The sequence below is a fragment of the Chelmon rostratus genome, chromosome 8, assembly GCF_017976325.1.
Source record: "Chelmon rostratus isolate fCheRos1 chromosome 8, fCheRos1.pri, whole genome shotgun sequence".
Classification (NCBI taxonomy): Eukaryota; Metazoa; Chordata; class Actinopteri; order Chaetodontiformes; family Chaetodontidae; genus Chelmon; species Chelmon rostratus.
The window spans coordinates 21,841,610-21,858,889 of NC_055665.1; the positions used below are offsets into that span (position 1 = coordinate 21,841,610).

The 17,280-nt window shown below is 41.0% G+C and overlaps 1 protein-coding gene across 1 annotated transcript in view; it reads right to left on the reverse strand.

Moving 5' to 3' along the window:
• Positions 1-17,280, reverse strand: part of cdkal1 (CDK5 regulatory subunit associated protein 1-like 1) — a 241,300-nt gene that overhangs the window by 70,317 nt on the left and 153,703 nt on the right. The gene's annotated exons all lie outside the window — the stretch shown is intronic.

Below are 17,280 nucleotides of genomic sequence, written 5' to 3' on the forward strand. Positions count from 1 at the left end.
TATGACAAACTGACTTTCCAATTGTCTGTTTTTGAGGATGCAGTTTTATGATAGAGTGACTTCTCCTTAAAGACTGGGAATGATATCCAACACAGAAGTGATTGGAAATCATACTCAATATCAACAAGTCAAACCATTGCTTAAAGGCTTTCTAACATCAAACATCTAGATGCAGAGGAATAGGCTGGAGCCTCTTAATGCAATGTGCTACAAGAATCCAAGATGCCATTAGTAACTCACAACTGGATGGACCTCCTCTGAAACATCTTTGGACGGAATGGAAGACTAAACTTTCAATCACCACTAATTTGAGTGTGCTCCTTTCAATTCAACCTTCGACCTTTGTTCTTGCCACTGTTTCTCTCCTCCTTTCCTCACTGATTTTTAAATAAGCATCTCACCCCTGATGTAGTTCCTTAACTGTACAGTATATGATGTTCCCTGCCCTTATAGATAAGCCCCTGGCCACAGTGCCAAGACAGCGATGGATTCAAAAGTAAGAAAATGAAGAACACTTTATCTGTTGTTGAAAAACCTTTAAAAACTGTGAGACATTAAGACAAGAAACAAACACACACGTAAACAAACGCGACAGGCTGATAAGACAAAGACAGCCCTACAAACACATTAAGAAAAGAGTGGAAAAGACATTTTGTCTCCAATCGACAACATGATGCATCTTTAATTACATTAACTTCCTGCATCTGCAACCCCATGATAACCTCTGACCTATTGATGAGTTCCAATTGGCTGATGGTCATTAATATTAACCAATGGCCTGCAGGCACAGGCATCCTTGACCTCTCAGATCTGGCTGACAACTCCCCCGATGGAAAAGTGAAAGCAAATAAATTAAAAATAAAAATCTGAGGATGTAATGCTTAAATGGATGAATAAATGAATAATTCTCTACTTGATTCCCCTCAAGCAGTGCTTCCAAACCCCCTGAGTATGCAACACAAAATACATAGTTTTAATCCTTCACTTTGTTAGGTAAACAAAGGATAATTTGCAGCCGGTAGGCTTTCTACAATAATTAATCAAGTAAAGAGTCCTGAAAATGGGAAGATATAGTTCATGTTCTGGAGCCACCGTGCTGTTGGTTTGTGCCCACATTTCAGTCATCAGAAAGAAACTTTTTTTGTAGGTGTGTGAGTTTAGTCAAGAAGTCACATTTGAGAAGTTTTGTGCAGCCTATGGGATCTAATCACAAAAAAACATTCTTCTCCTACAGGGATAAAAGAAATGTTTGCATAAACTCACATTATTTATTGCTAATTAATGCTCTCGTCACCAGAGTATTAAATATCTATAATATACTCCCTCCAAATATTCCATTAACAGTGGGAGGAAAGATAAATAAAATTAGCAATGCGAATAAACAAGCATATTTCTTTCTGGCCTCAAAAGATAACTGCCGTTTGCATCTCCCCAAGGCTTGTAGTGTATATCCAATTTGCTCTGGCCCTTTGTGATAATGGTGGTGCGGACGTATATACCGTAGGTAGCTGGTGTGTCCTTTTCATTCTTGCAGTAGTACTAAGAAGATTTACACCAATGATGAAAAATAATGTACAATTCAGGCCAGGGGTGCAAAGTAATACATGGAGATAGAATGCTGAGGGAAAGGCAGGGAGAGAGACTGGTGTGAATTGGCTTTTGTGGATTTTCCTAAGGTGGAGGCTGAGAGGGAACAAAAACATGTGCTCACACACACTGTCATTTTGACACCTCTGTCTCTCCTAGATCTAAGGGTGATGGAGGTGTGATGTGTGATACTAATGAACAAGAACCACACTGATACTCTCCTTGTTAAAATGAGAGAGGAGAAATGTATCTTGTTATGTTCACCTTTCAAAAACAGCCTGTAAGAAACAGAGAGAGGCGAAGACCGAGACAGAAAAGGAGAAAAATCAAGAAAGACGACAGATTAGGTGTCAGCTCAACTTGCTTTCAATTAAACCAATGCAGGATATTTTTAAAACCTCAAAACCGAAAAACGAGTTTTTATGTCTAACCCTGAAAAAACTTTTGTCACAAGTGCTGGACGCCATTTTCACAGTGGAAGACTGCAAGAAATTTGTCTTTTTCCCCCTCACTTTTATTTCCATCCATCCTATTTTGCATCACAATTGTAAATGGTAAATGTTAAAAAAGCACAAACATATTAATTCATATTCACTGTTAGGAAGAGCTCAAATAGAGTTTTGACTGCAACTGTTAGAAAAAACAAAGATATATGCAAATATCAATTTAAATACAGTGGACTGTATATATAAACTGTATACAGGGCTTTGTCACATTAAACCAGGACATATCAGATAATACAAAAATGGTTTTAAAAAGGTTATCCAACCAATAAAGTGAGAGAACTGAATGCAGAGTAGCGGAAAAATATATATATATATATATAAAAAACACTGACAGAGCAAGACGAGTCTCTTTGGTGTGTGGAAAGGAGATAAACAGAACAGGATCTATGAAATGAGACATTATCTGGTATGTCAGGCCCGGAGAGAGAGTTAACAATGATTACTATTGATTACAGGATGATACCAGAGAAGCTGTTTTTTACAAAAAACAAAAAGAAAAGAAAAAAGTGTTGATACATAAAGAGTTGCAATTATTGCAGAGATTCACGTTGGATATAAAGTACAGAGAAGAAGAGAGGGACATCACGGTTTAGCAAGTTCACTCAAAGTCAAAAAGCCCAAAAATAATATTGGAGAAATCGGGCTCTCATCACAAATACTGCCGCTCTAAACAGCATCTTTAAATGCATCCTAAGCCTCTGTTTGTGGCACATTTAATTAGTCCCCTGTTTGACAGTGTCTGACACTATGAATGATGTGTTTTAATGGAAAATAAACACCTGTGAATATGTTATAGATAGTGTGTGATGAGAGAAAGGAAGGTTGACCAGTTTTTTTTATCAACAGCAAGCAGTCAGTCGCTAATGCTGCACTTCCCGTGGCTACTCCAGAGTACAAAGACAGCACAGGCCCTGAAGCCCCTAAATCAATAGAGACAATGGAGCAGAAGAAAAGGTGCGAGTTTGTGGGTGTGCCTTGTCCCTGTCATTTCTCCCTCTGGCCCATTGAAGCAAAGAGACCACATCCCTGAGGACAGTAGCCTCCATTAGCCGTGGTGTGCAACCAATCTGAGTTAGCATTTACATTGGGAGAATGTGCTCATAGGAGACTAAAGTCTATTAATTAAAACTCAAGATAAGCACACAGTCAGTGTCCCATCTGCCTCAATGGGCTGAATTAAGCTTCATAACACACAGCATTGTCTTCAGCACAATTATTATCAGCTCTGTGTTTGCTGAGGCCCTCGTACGTGCATACACGTATGTGTGAGCTTCATATACATCCTCCTCATCATATATTCAAAATATGTGCACGAGTACGCGAGCGTGTTTGCACAACAGATGCCTGTGAGCGGCCCCCGTGATAAGACGAAGGCGAGACCGCTGGGACAGAAGAGCCCTGAAAAACGACAGCGAGGGAAGAAAGAGGATGTGTGGCGTGGAGGTGTCGAGAGGAAGGAGATGGGTGGAGGGACGGAGGGATGAGGGTGGAAGGAAGACAATCTGGGAAGGTAAATATTTACCTATTCATCTGCCAAAAGAGGCCGTGCTACCCATCTGTGCTGCAGTGTGTGTGTGTGTTCTCTGAAATGATAATGTGTGGCACAGTGGGGCCGCTGCAGCGCGTGAGACGGACAGTGAAGGGAGAGACAGAGAGGGAGACACGGCGATGAGGAGAGGGATGAAGACGGGAAAGGGGTGGGCCGTGGGGAGATTTTGCCGTCAAATGCAAAAAGTTTGGAAAGCCGCTGTCTGGAGGAAAACTCAATTCCTACATGAAACCACATTAACGTGTAATCTGACAGCTTTACCATAACATGTGGGTGTGAGCAGGAGAGAGAGAGAGCAGCAGCTGCAGTGGGAGTGAAGTTTGAAGATTACAGAACCACAACATACTGTGTGAAAACGATGTTAAAATCAGACATAATCACTGTTTATGTGAGGATGAGTAGGATTTTCTGCATGGACGTTAAGTTTACATTGGAGCCAGCTGTCCACTCCAATACTCTGATTTTGACCTACTGATTTTCTTTTTTGACTGCCTACCTACAGTGTAATAATCTGTCGCACTGTTACCATGTGTCCCTGTCAGTGTACTGTAAAATGAAAACACTCATACTTGACATCTGCTTTGCCAGACCATCCTTTGCTACACTGTTCAACAAAAAGCACCATTTTTTACTGATCAAAATGATTCCCTCTGTAAGTTTCGCAGCAGCCAAAAGTGTGTTTTTTGCTTGTTTTTGTTGCAATAGCTACAGTACATTTATTGAAAATGCTGCCAGTGAGTCAGGGGCCATCAACTGTTACTACTTCACACTTGAAATACTTGTCTGAAAAATGAAGGTGGCTTTAAAAATCAGAAAATATCTTTACAGCAGATGTCTCGCAAAATCAACTTGACCCTGAGGAGTCTGTGAAATATTCTTAGAAGGAAAAACATCTGCCATTAAGCAGACTTGTTTACCTCAACAAATCCCTCTCCAATACACAATGTACACAACAGCACCGCTTTAAAGGTCATCCATATCTTCGTTTGCAGCGATTTACTGAGATTAAACCTCTTTTGAAGATGTGATCAAAACCTCAAGAACCTTCACATGTCATATGCTTAACGCTCATCATTACCGCTGCCTGAAATACACTTAATAGAAAATTGTCAGTTAAGTTCAACACACGTGTGTCATTGTGTTATCCAGGTCAGTTCCTTTTTGGTTTTGTCATCTTGATTTGTGTTGCTTGTTTTTCTCTTTAGTTTGTTCACAGGTTTTCTACCCTCAGCTTCATGTTTTTTCTTCAGTTTTTCGTATTTATTTTATGGTTGCTGTGAGATTGTTCTACTTTTCTGTGACTTGTGTCTATTTCATTGTGTAAACTAAGTAAATGAAAACAGTCTCAGGCACAGTGTATTGCATATCGAGGAGAAAATTATTGCTTCCTAAAGGGGAGACAGAAGGAAGCTCAGAAAGGGGGAAGACTGAGGACACTTGTGAGGAGTGTGAGTAATCACTCAGACACTTAAGTGTTTGATTTAGCCGTGGCAGCTGGAGGTAATGGCACTGTCATGTAGCAGCTCAATTTACAGGGACACGGAGAGAGGGGGAGAGGCCTGCTTGGTTATCACTCACCTTCCTCAACCACTTCCACCATCAATGATGAAGGAAGGACTGTGAGACATGGTTGAGGAGGTGACTGGGGGTGATTCAAGTTGTAGAGCCAAACAATGGTTTTCACTGTGGCCCTGATCCATCACTGTAAAATGACTTTGGATACAAAGGTCTAAAAACCTGACTGCATCTGAATAGCTGAATGGAGGTATAATGCTGTCGCCTAATGCAATCTGTTTGTGTGCAGGATGCTGTGTCTTAAAAAGTTCAAGAATTTGAAAACTTTGTTGAAAATTTGGTTCCAGGGACTGACTGCTCGGTCAGCCCCGTCCTCCTTAGCAACTGTTGCTATGCCCTTCAAGCTTTCCATTGCCGCACCGCACATTATGCCGTTTACAGAAATAACGGTGGCAGGTTTACCAACGAAACTCACTGTAATTTTTTTGAACACTAGATCTTCGATTCCTCACAGTAAACAAAAGGAGGCCTCTCATTTCTCACTAAAATGATGACACTCACTAACAGATTTTATAAGTGAAGCTAGCTAATGCTAATGCTAAACTCCTGGAGCCAAGACGGTGCTGGTAACAGGGACTACATCCATTATTTTATACTGTTTATGACTTGGATAACAAAACGGTGGTTAGATTTAGGCTATACTTTAGTTGCTGGAGTGAGAACTTCCCAAAAACAAAGACCAGGATGAATAAGGTAGAAAGCTAACAACATGGCCATTGCCTTTGGACGCAATGCTTGGTTAGTACTGTACGTCGCAAGATAATTAGCAAGACGTTTGCAGCTTATGCAGATAAAGACAAAGTGCTGACATGATTGCTCTTGTGTTTCAAGTTTTTGGAAGACTATAAGAAGATGCAACCATTCAAACTCTCTCCTTAGAGCCTCAAGGACACAACATTAATATGTAGAGAAATCCAAAGCTGGGCAGGCCTGCAAGTGTCTCGTTAGAGTTACTGAGCTATGATTGGACAGTTATTGTTCAGAGGAGGGGTTTGGAAAGGTCAATTGGTCAAGTCTAATTTCACTTCCAGAACTGCTAGTATTAGTAGAGGTACACACTTTATAACACTTTATGCAGGTTAACATTCATAAACACAGATGTTCTAAGTGAGGAACGTTTGCAGCTTCCCGTGCAGCTGGGACAGATGATAGATGAAGTTACAGCCAAACGCACCAAGTAATGCAATGAGTGTGTGAGACAACTTGGCGGCTGCAATCATTTTGCTGTAAAGTGATTCAACAACTGAAGGATGCAGGGAAAAAAAAAAAAAAAAGCAAATGCTGACTGTAATATGCTTCAGAGTGGAGAAGTGACAGACAAATGATTGGGTAAGAGGCAGAATGAGACAGATGATGGCTTCAGCTGGCCTGAGAGGAGCTGTCGAACTGTCAGAAACACTCTATCAACCTGCATTTCTCGCTCATTCTTTCCTTAAGTCTTCGCTTACTCTTAGTCCGTCTTGTGGAATGATTTCTGTTTTACTTGTACTCGAGTGAAACCCCAGCACATGCACAAGCAGGCAGCGCTATATTAAATGCACAGAGTCGTGACAGTATTTTGAAATTAACGGTCACATTCTCAGCCTCACACTTCTTCACACATCTTTCTCCCTTAATCATCTTTTCCTGTTAGCTTTTATTTATCTATAATGGGGACAGATGAAATTCAGTTTTGAATATGGGAAAAAAAAGCCATCAAAAAATGTGTGTTGCGCATGTTTGGCCTGTGGATCATTATTATCCTTTTATTATTTTTTTTTAACTGTGCTTATTTAGGCAAAGTCTTTTTCCAACAAGTAAACAACTGATATTAGATAAAAGTCCAACTTGGGTGTGTAAACACATTGGATATGCCACTAGTCCACTAAGTGAATGCCAAGTCATTTGTCTCTAACCTGCAGTGCAAAATAACCTCTGTCTTTGTATGTAGCAGGTCATTTGTAAAGATCGAGGTGGCTGCTGTGGAATGAATGGAGAGCCAAGTAAATAATGATCCCACTGGAGTCATCAGTAAACTTTATCATTTAATGAAACAGCCTGAACACAGCAGAGCAGAACTGCAGTTCAATTTAATACACACACACACACACACACAGACACACACACACACACACACACACACACACACACACACACACACACACACACACACACACACACACACACACTTCATTAGCCTTGGAGAAGGGTAATGAGAACACACACATACACATTTCATTAGTCTGAGGGAGGAGTAATAAGAGCACGCCACAAATCCATCCACTTTCTCTCTCTGTCTCTGTCTCTCTCTACACTCTACACACACACACACACACACACACACACACACACACACACACACACACACACACACACACACACACACACACACACACACACACATATATGCTTAAGAGGGCTGCAATGCAAAGGCATGACACTCGTGACTGCCTAGCCAGGCGTTAAATGGACTGTCCCTTTGCTCTTTATTTCAATTTAATCCAACCTTCATTGACACACCCATAGTACGTGATTCATCATTCCATCCCGCTGTGCTGACCTGACCTGCACAGATACGGATAACATCAAACCACCAGATAAATGCTGGACATAAAAGCCTTACCTGAATCAAATGAACGGTGGGTTCATTTTAAGTGTGGGCTTTTTTGTGCTCTCTCTATCAAGCTGCTCACCCACAGTGAGCTAGAAATATTGTTAATGACATAGATTGCTGAAACAAGTAACCGCACACGTCCATCTTCTCTTTTTGTCCAAAGATATAAGTGAACGTTCTAAAATGCTACACAGATCAGTAATTAAAAGTGACATTTTCAAAGTGAGGAAGAACTACCTCTCTATCAAATAAAATAAATGGAAGTTAAAAGGACCAGTTAGGTAATTATCAGGCAGGAAATTCCAGATACGGAAAACGTCTCTTAGTTAAGATGTGTTTGTGCTCAGACAAGCTTCTTGCACCAGGAGACGAGAAGCTCTGGGCTCGCATGCTGAAGCTCTCCAGTTAAAGTGTGCATGCAGGTTAGCTTGTGAGCAATCTTAGTCATGCAGGAACAGTCTATTTCAGTGTTAGACACAATTAGGCCCCAACAGAGAAAATTAAGTTAAAGGCACGAAACTTTGAGAGCACTAAAGCAAGGGTGAACACAAAGACTTCTGAATTCTTCTTCTTCTGATTTCTGAAGTTGGTTGTTTTCTGTCAGAAAGGTAATTAACTGACCGATTATTTTTAACTAACTAATCATTTTATGAATCATTAAGCTGACAGTCATTAGAGTCCAAGATCAGCATCATCTGGTCTTTTCTTGAAAATGAGGAGGAACCTGTCAGGGAAAATCAATTAGTGTCTCTTTAATGTGTGATTTCTCCAGTAAAATGAGCTACATCAAAAGGACTTTGATAGAATCTTAAGGACAATCAGTTAAAAACTGCCAACGTAATCTGACATACAGAAGACTACACAAGGGGAACGTATATTTTTCATTAACTTTACCATAGATTTACTCAGATAGAAGATAGATAGAAGATAAACACATCTACTATACATTCACTACTTCTAAGAACTGCTGTACTTATGCTTCATTTACTCATCAGCAAACCCAGACATAGAATCATTTTTACAAACAGGGTAAATAACAGCATGGAAGCAATGAAACACTGAGATGAACAAACATTATCAATGTATCCATTCCTGTGTGTTCTCCACCCTGCCTCATTGATGCTTTTAATTAATGCATCGAATATTCCTTCAAAGAATATGTATGTATGTGTAAGCACACATGCAGGAGGCTAGCTTGCTGACGCTATGTGACACACAGTTGCCACCAGTAAGAGCTTAGAAATCTTAACTTTGCCACACATAAAAACACAAACAAGTTAGAGCCCTTCTCCAGCTTTTCCTTGGATATGAGTGGATATGATAGTGAACTGCAAATAAGATATATTAAGTAAATGTTTGCATCAAGAGTTAGAAGCAGTACTCTCACAGTTGAACTGCCTGGGGCTACAGAACTGACATAACTGAACATAAAACCTGAGGGACACGTACTGTAACAGCAGACGAGCTGAAACGCTGTGGGGTAAGAGTTTGGCGGCAGATTTCCCTCCCTGTGGACAACAGTGTGCGGGGCTTTAGAAATACGCACAAACACAAACGTGGTAACACAGCAGAGCCAGTGACAATCCACCTGAGACTGGAATAACTGTTGCACAATGGTGAAGTCAAAAACACAGCGTCACTCACACACACGCAAACGCTCTCTCTCTCTCTCTCTCTCACTAACACACACACACACACACACACACAAAAAGAGATTATCGTCCATCAACTGTGAGTGAAACTGTGTGGTTGAAAATGAGCTTTGAAAGGCAGGGTGACTCAAACACTGAGCAAAAGTAATATGATATGAGAGAGAGAGCGAGACAGAGAGAGACTGAGAGGTGAGTCAGAGAGTCAAACATGACTGTGATCTTAGATGTACACAAGTATCAGCTGACCTTGCATGTGTGTGTGCACTGGGAGGTGCAGACACGTGGAAAGTTAACACTTTGCTGCCTTATAACCTGATTTTCCATGATGTTTCTGAGAAGCTGTTTACATGTTCACATTGCTCCACCACGCTACCTTACTCCCAGTCATGCGTACCTTTAAGAACCCAGATATTAGCATTTGTGTGTGTGTGTGTGTGTGTGTTTTTCTGTATGTTTTATGGAGCCAAATTACATTTATTACCCATAAATATCAGAAAAAAAACAAACAAAACCTTGATTGAACAGGTCTCACCAACGTTTTCAAATCGCCGTTGGAACAATCTAACTGAACAATATCAGAACAAACAGAATGAGGCTCCAGCTAAATCTGATCTCATGCAGTTTCAGTTTGTACTTGGCTTATTTTCTAAGTGGGGAAACAAGTCAATGTACTTTCCCATACTGGTGTACAAATACAATTTGTTTGAGGGACGACGAAAAGCAAATAGTGTCTTTTCAGCACATGCTGAAAATGTGTAACAGGTGAGGAAACCGTGGTAACTCAAACATAACCTCAGTCCTTCGGGAACACAGATAACCTTGAGGCTCATGAGTCAAACCCACATTAAAGCTTTTCATTGATAAAAATGACAATGATAAACTACAGGCAGCTAGTCGGGGACAATATTGACTGACCACTGACCAACTTCAAATTTGTCATGAAAAATACAAGCTGATAATGAACAAGAATATCTTTATATACAAAGATATTATACATATCTTCACAAGAGTGTTTTTGACTTTAAATTAAATGGGGGTTAAAGGAGTATTATGGTGGTGCAATTCAAGGAAAAAAAACACCTTGTTCTTCCTAAATTATTCTGGCAGGGTGTGTATATGGGTTGGGCTGTTGTGCCACCTGCTCTTGGTGACCACTGGGAGGCATAGAGTTTCACAGCTGCTCGGACATGTTCTGAAGACGAGCACTCAAGCACTTATTTAAGTGTCAATACTCTCTCTCCCTCTGTGTTGTCCCCCCCCCCCTCCTCTCTCATGCACACACACTAACCTTCGTGCTCCTGAAGTTGTGTATGTGTGTGTTGTATTCTCGCTTAAGACAGGAAGGATAGGTAATGTGGTGTGGAGGGGCCTAATAATAAATTAACACTACTTAATGAAGGAATATGTAACTCCTGTAATTATAGTGAAACTGTATGTATCCTGTGTGTCTGTGTGTGTGGTTTGTGTGTGTGTGTGTATGCATGTCTGTGTGTGTGTGCGGTTTGCGGGAAGGAAATATGGTATAATCCAGAGGAAGTGTCAATAAGACAAGGATGTGTTAGGAACTGCCAAGAGTCATTATCCACAAGCCGTTTCTCTCTCTCTCAGGTGCGCACACACGCACGCACGCATCCACACACACACCGACACACACACACACACACACACCTTAGTTTCAGCTTGTTCTGAAGTTAATGACTTGTTCTCTGCCAGTTTCCTGTTGTTTAAACTGAGCCAATTCACAACGCTAAACTTACTGATGACACACACACACACACACACAAACCACACACACAGACACGCACACGCTCAAACACACGCACACGCGCACACAGAGCCAGATATGTAGGCAGGAAGGCTCCCTCCCTCTTTCACTCCTTCCTGGATTAAATCACTTCTATACACAAACACACACAAATCAACAGGCAGCATAAGCAAACAGGATAAACAAGCAGACACACTGATAAATAGTGTTCCCATACTACTGTGATAGTAATATAAACGTTAGGAAGGGAAATCTTGCTATTTTGCTCATATATATATTTACTAGCATCCATTTGGCTTTTGAGGCTATGCAAACAGACAATCACATATAGACATGCATTTTTTGAGACCTGCAAACACCATGAATTTGTTCCCAAATCCTGCAAGAGTCAACAGATAAGCATTTTCCTCATTAGCGAAAACAAGTTACTTGGAAGTAGTAGAAGTAGTAGGAAGTGGAACCAGAAGTTTCTCATGGACAGCAGTGAGATGAGTACGTAATGCACACTTTCTATTGTTGAGCTGATGTATGCAACTTTTCATGTACACGACATGGACACAGCATCTGCGGTGTCACATACATGTTTAGGTTTCGGAAAGAATGCTTTGATGTCGTTACAGTTTTACTGCTGTTAGCCATCTTGGCTGTTACTAGAAGCCAGATCAGGTCAAAGTGTAACCCCCATCCCCTTTCTAATGTTAGCAGGGGGGGGCTGTGTCTAACCATTTCTGTAACTTTCAGAAACTGACAGTCCAACATTCACATCTTCTTCTCACCATGATTGCTCAGCGGTGCGGAGGTGTAAAAATATCCAGGGTTTGATGTTTTCCCTCTAGCTATCCCTTTTCATTCGTGACACAATTATCTGCGTTACTTTTCACATCTACAGTACACCCATGTGCAACAAATGTACACCATTATCCCCATGAGTTGACCAGCTTTTCACTCAACAACTATAGACACTTTTGACTTCCAAAATGGTACAACATGTCAAACGTACCACTGAGGCTGAGGCTACTGTCAGACTACAACATACACATCTGGATCTCTCTCTTTATATATTTCATAACAAAAAAAAAAAAGGGAAGTTGCCACAAACAAACAGGAAACAGGTTACAAGAAGTGACATTATTTAAACAAAGATACTTTATAGGAAAAAATAATTACTTTTATAGTTCCATCCAGAGCCAGTGTCAAGGGCCTTTGGGGGAATTCCTTAATTCTAAGTCTCATGGACGACAACACATTTTCTCCACACAGGAAAAGCCTTCAATTAGAAGTGAGGTTGAGCTGTGCTATTACTGTAAGCACGAACAGAAAACACGACACGACATGTCCATCATGTGGACATGGTGAGTTTAAAGCACGTTTCCCTGTGCCTGTGATGACTAAACCAGGCTGTTTGCTGTTCATGTCCTTATTCTAGCTGCGTGGTTTTAATAAGGGTTTTTTTTTTTATCAAAGGCCGAGAGTCAACACACACACAGAAACCCTCACCGCTTCATTTACTTTAGTTGCTGAATCATCAGCTCCAGAGACATAAGAGAAAGGAGGGGTGAAATGTTGACAAGTCCCACCAGTGTGGCAGTTATCGCGGCAAAACTATCTCAAACCTGCGCTCTCTTCCCGCCTCTCGTACCCTCTCTTCTTTCCCTCTCTGTTTTCCCTCGCTTTTCTTCTTCTTCTTCTTATCTCTTTTTCTTTTTTGAATGCCTTAAGGGAGCTGCCGCCCATCCCACCTCCTATTCCAGTGAAACATTAGCTCAGGCTGATACCTTAAACCTTTAAGCGTGTGAGTGCGTGTGTGTAAACTAATGAAGGTATGTCTTAAACAACAAACAGAGAGAGAGAGAGACTGGCTCCACACTGCACACACACACACGCGGTCTAGTCACGCTACTGATACATGTGTCCTGCCGTAACCCAGGGAGGCTTGATATAACCCTGTCACTCCTCGTGACTAATAGAGATGACTAAGACATGTGCACACACACACACAGACACATGCACGCACAAAAGACACAGCGCACAAAAACAACTGTCTTGGAGCCATTTGTTTGGAAAGAAACAGCCGCAGCGCTCAGGAGAGATTGAGACGTGTACACAGGCAGAAAGTTTATCATCAACACGATGCATCAACAGTCACAGCGTCACTCTGACAACCCAGGGGACACGCTACCAACACCTAACAGCGGCCTTAATGGAGAGCCGAAGCCTGTACCTCTATTAGAGATTGGAAAAAAGGATCCATCAACTACTTGACTTATTTGTTACTTTACCAAGTCTCTGTATAAAATAGTTTTTTTTAACTCAATCCAAGTGATAGTAAAGTTACAATTCCTTATCACATGACAGCTACCTCTCAAAAACCAAGCTGTTTTACTTCAGTAGCTATCAAAGAAAAACACTCTCTGATTGGCTGTTCACATGGAAGTATGACATACGTCTGATTCTCATGGTCACAACAAAATGATAAACTTCCACCTGCCACCTCTAAAAGAGACATATGGCTATCTACCACCTTAAACCACAGGACCAATAAAAGCATGACGGGCAAAGTCATTGCTTAACTCTTTCCATGTGGGAATGCAGAGCACAAAAGTCATTTTGGTTGCACCTGTTTGATGGAAACATGCTATCTTGAAACAGTTTTTGCTGCACAAGTCAGATCTTTTTAAACAAAGGGCACATTGGTTTGGGCTTCTATCTCACCAAATGTTACATGACAGGGAAACAGCTTTGTCATCACATAAACCACAGGATTAAGAAGGACATTTTGCATGTTGGTGGTGACCTCTAATAGAAAGCAATAGGGTAGAGAGACATATTTGAACCCACTCTTGTGAGTATAAGGTATGAATATTAGTGCTATGAATCACTGGGTGTTTTGACCAGCTGCACATTTAAAAATGTGTGAAGTGATAAAATGTTCTATTTACTTTATAGATAAGAGCCAGTCCCTTTAAAGCCGGACTAATAATGTGCTGAACAATCTAGAGACCACCCAGAGACACGCATGTGTCTGTTGCCGTTTGTGTACGGATCATTTTAGAATAAAATTCCTTCTGGGCGAGAGAAAAGAGACAATATTCACATAACAGCTCTTTCTCTGACGTCTTTTTCTAACAACCAAGACAATATAAAACCAAACCTGTCAAGTAATTGTAGACCATTAAGTGAAATCAGGTGCAGCTATCAGACTGTTTGCACGCGAGAAAAGGGTGAACAGGTTGATATTTTAAAAGAGAGGGCAGAAAAGACAGAACTCTGTATTGCTTTGGTGCCTTACAGGAGAGTGGACTGACGTTCTTAAAGGTCAGAGTGATTTCATTTATAGTGAAGTGAACACAGCCCATAAAAGCATGTAAAAAATATTTTTCATGTCTTATGCCTTCAACTAATGAAGCAATGGAATAAAACAGGGCAGAGTGGTAACCAAATGCTAAAATGGAGATTGAATGGGGGAGTGCTGGGCTCCCATCGGTCTTGTTGTAGGTCAAGGGTCATTGTACCAGTCAGCTACTGGGATCGCACAGATTAATCACCTGTTGACCCATCCAAATCCACATACCTCTGGGACCACACCTGTAAAAACTTCACATCTGAACATGCCTTCAACATTATGTAAAGCTCAGTAAAGTGAATACTAAAGAGCTACTTTTCGCTCTACTTTTGCCATTATTGATGTTTTCCCTCTCGCATGTGAGTGAGTGTGTCATCTTGGGGGAAGGACCTGTATGGCCTGAGACTGAAAGGCTTTTCAGAGGTCAGGAGCACATAATCTGCAAGGAAACCAACCTACCACTCCTCAGGGAAACCTTAGAGGGTCTGAGGGCAGCTCACCACCCAGGCCTCCCCTATCATCTATCCCTTTCTGGCAACATGATTACACATGCTTACACCCCCCTCATGTCTGCTCAACCTAACTAAACCTAAAGTTAAATATTCATACTGCCAGATTCCGCTCTTCTGCACACATACACAACCAATCCCCAAACCACAGACACATAGCTATTCTTTTCCAGGCGTTTCATCTTTGGCCCCTGCGAATCAGAGGCACTTAATCCTTTGGAGTAGTTGTGGGAAAATCAGCCCAGATATTATGGCAAACTATCAGACAACTGTGGAAAATCCTCTGACCACGTTCGCTCACTCCGTAACAGCCTTATTCCACCATAACAGGATTTTCTCCATACATCATTACATAAAGACTGTACTTCATTATGTGATTTTAATTGATAGAAGCAGAGAGAAAAGGGTGTAAAAAATATGGTCTGTGTTGGCAGACAAGGACAAATTAACCATTTTAATGAAATAATTATTCTACTGATTGTTCAAATTATGCACGGCAGAAAACAAATCGGTTTTAACAACTTGGAAAAATTAGTTATGTCATTCAAAGGAGAGTACATTTAATGCAATATTTTCTCTGAGGATGTGGTGGAAAAGCTCTGTGTACCGAAACTTGCAGTGGGAATTAGGCTAAAGCAGAGAACAATGGAGTTATGGATATTGCTAAAATAATGCCATAAACCTGGCAGAGAAGAACAAAAAACCTGCAATGAAAGAATGAATAGAAGGAGGCAGATTCTAAAAACTACACTTGGTATGCCTGCAGGGTCATTAATGTTCCAACATGGGATGTGCCAGAGTTGAACTTAATTCATCATACTAACAGTATTTTTTGTTCCAGAGGTGTTTTCATAGTTCTACAGCACATCCACAGTATCAACATTCTGTCTTTCATAATGACCGCAACCTTAACCAATTGATTTTCCTCCACCAGTTCATCTACGCATGTTTCAGCAAGGGTCGGAGAAGCCCTGATTGGCCATCACATTCGATAAGTGTGAATGAGCTTTGACTGACGGCTGATTTGGGCATTCAACCTTCAAGAGACCTTTAAGCTCGATACATGTTCAAGTGTGGGACAAATCAGATTGTTCGAATAAGCTGTCGTATGGTCATCAGGGTGAAAAATTAGCTTTTCTTTCCCCTCTTGTCCCCAGAGTGCAGTGTTTCTAGGGAAATTGCAAAGATTTAGTTAATTTGTGCAACTTAGATTTGTTTTACTTTCCACCGCTAGAAACACACAGCATTGTTCCACAGGAGGCCATTGTGATTTCTTTTGCTGTGATTTTTTCCACTTGTTTATCAGAAACATTTGTCGTTTTGTGATGGTAATATTTGCTACATTTTCCTGAAGACTGCAGAGTAAAGTATCGCTAGTCATAAAGAGATGACCTACTGAGGAGCAGCAGGGGCCACAGTCTCACTGTATGCAAAAACAACAGCTTTCAAACTTCTTGCAGTACACGTTCCATCAATAATATCATATCATATCATCCTGCAGAAAACAAAATAAAGAAATGTCAACCATCATCACCTGTCTTTCAAAAATGACTCAAGTAATGTTGTCTCAAGTTCATAACAGAGTTCAAGATCCTCAGCCGTGCAGGATTTCAAGGAGGGAGTTCTGCTGTGTGTCTGCATGTTTGTGTGTGTGCTGGTCTCTGATAAGAAGGGCCAGAGGTGTTTGACCCCTGGTGAACTCTGCAGTGTTGGTGGCATTAAGCTGTTTGTAAAGAGAAATGCATTTGTCTTCTGCCGTGCGTGTGTCAGTCCGATAAGCTCTGACCTCACACATACCAGCACGGGGCTGTCAGTCTTTATGGTGAACTTCATATGGCTCAACAAAGGACTAATTGTAAGAATCTACATTAAAAGTCACCTGTGACACTGAGACACATACATACACACACACACACACACACACACACACACACGGCTTCGTCTTTCACCTTGAGTTGTTCTGGTTTTGCATGAGTGCACCAGTGAGAAAAGTGGAGTGAATCAGTGCAAACACTTTATGACTCTTTCAGAGCTTGGTGTGGGGCCGTTTTTTCTATGCTAGGTGTTTGACATAAAAAAAAAAAAAACAAAGTTAGAAACCGGCCAATGTAACTTGTGGCCAAACGTTGACGTTATAGGCTGTCTCTGTTCAAGGGGATTAGCAGAAGAAAAGATGAATCAGAGCTATAGTGACAAAGACA